This window comes from Gossypium hirsutum, chromosome D11, assembly GCF_007990345.1.
Source record: "Gossypium hirsutum isolate 1008001.06 chromosome D11, Gossypium_hirsutum_v2.1, whole genome shotgun sequence".
NCBI classification, from domain to species: Eukaryota; Viridiplantae; Streptophyta; class Magnoliopsida; order Malvales; family Malvaceae; genus Gossypium; species Gossypium hirsutum.
In genome coordinates this window covers 6,042,690-6,044,374 of record NC_053447.1, presented here as the reverse complement: position 1 = coordinate 6,044,374, position 1,685 = coordinate 6,042,690, and the positions used below count along the sequence as shown (strand labels likewise).

Sequence of the window (1,685 nt, the reverse complement as noted above, 5' to 3'; positions counted from 1 at the left end):
TGATTGTGCCCATTATAACATATATCAATTCTTCTCTGAAAGCTTCAATTGCGCTGGGGGTGATTAGTAGTATAGGGGAGCTGTGCAATCGACAATAAAACATACAATTTAGACAGGTCTGACGGGAGGCAAACTGTGCTACAGATTAATATGGCCAATTTTTTCAGTCATTGTAAGGTATGAAGCTGAGCTGACAAGTTGTCCACGCAAGAAGATGTCTATTACCTTTCTTAATAATTAAAAAAATTAAAAAATCGAATAATATTAAAAACTAAAAAAGAAAATCCCAGTGCAAAAGAAACCCCAAAAAAGGAAATTGAGAGAATTCAAAAAGAATCAGAGAGTTTGCTACCTCTGCTCAAAGAAAAGCTTTCTCATACAAGGGGTGTCAGAAATTATAAAAAAAAGCACTCTTCATCGTTGCCTTCATATCATTAATTTCTTTCTTTCTTTCTTTCTCTTTTGTTTACCTTAAATGAAAAAAAAAAAGAAGAAAAAGGAATGAACAAAGAAAAACGGCAGTGGAGGAATTGATACCGTGAATGAGGGATTTAGGGTACGTTTGGTTCACTGTAATGGAATATAGTTATAATGGAATAAAGCCGTAATCAGCAAGGAATGACTGTCAGTGTTTTTGAGGTGAGAATTTGGTGAGCGTAAAATAGGATTCTTCAAGCACCGAATCAGTAATCGGCGGAAAGGAGAGAATAGAAATCAACAAATTTCTCTGCATAAGCCCGGAATGGAATACACCTATAATAAGATATTTTATTGAACCAAACAGTTGTTTGTGTGGGCCTATAGAATAGATTTGTAATGGCTATTACATTGAACGAAACATTACTTTAGGGTTTTAAGTTTTAACCGTTTGATCCGAGAAGAATTTGGGGATGAATTTTATAAGTTTTTTTAATGGGCTTTTTGGATTTTTTTTGTTCAAAATGGGCTTTTTAGGTTGGAAGATACTTTTATAATATTTTTTAGACAAAGTTGTTTGGTAAACTATACCATTAGTTACTAAATTATGGGTAAATTTTTTGTTTTGGTCAATTAAAAAAATTAAAAATTTGATCATTAAATTATTTAAAAGTTTTCGTTCAAGTCACTGGACTGTTAAAACCGATGCTATATCTTTATCTATTTGCATTGTCTGCACCAATCGAAAGCTCTCTTTCTCCTATATTTTATAGTTATTTTTTTATGAAACAACTTTAAATGTTATAAATCTGTGAACTAAAATTCAAATAATTTTTTCTTCAATTTTCGACACTGATTGTTAGATTGACTTAGATCATCACTTGTAGCTTGATGGCAAAAAAAAAAAAAACTTCATAGCCCAATGACTTAAATGAAATTTTGAATAGTTCAGTGACTTAAATGAAACCATTTGAATAGTTTAGTGACCAAATTGTAATTTTTTTAGTTAAGTTACCAAAATAAAAATTTACCCTTAATTTAGTGACTAATGGTGTAATTTACCCAAAAATAAATTATTGGGAAAGTGGCTAGAAAATTATGAAATCGTAAAATTGAATTTCAAGAGATATATGTTCAAATTGCTTTGCTTTCAATTTTTGTATATTGAATTTTGACAAATTATGTCTATGGGACAAAAACTCAAAACGTTACTTAAAACTGCTATGATCATCCAGTAGACTTAAGATGAGGAATCTGGTGTTTCCGCA

The 1,685-nt window shown here is 30.6% G+C and overlaps 1 non-coding gene across 1 annotated transcript; it reads right to left on the bottom strand.

Moving 5' to 3' along the window:
- Window positions 1–333: 333 nt before the first annotated feature.
- LOC121224007 (small nucleolar RNA snoR1) lies at window positions 334–425 on the bottom strand. The gene has a single exon (XR_005921470.1). It is a non-coding gene; the product is annotated as a small nucleolar RNA snoR1 (small nucleolar RNA).
- Between the last annotated feature and the right edge of the window lie 1,260 nt (window positions 426–1,685).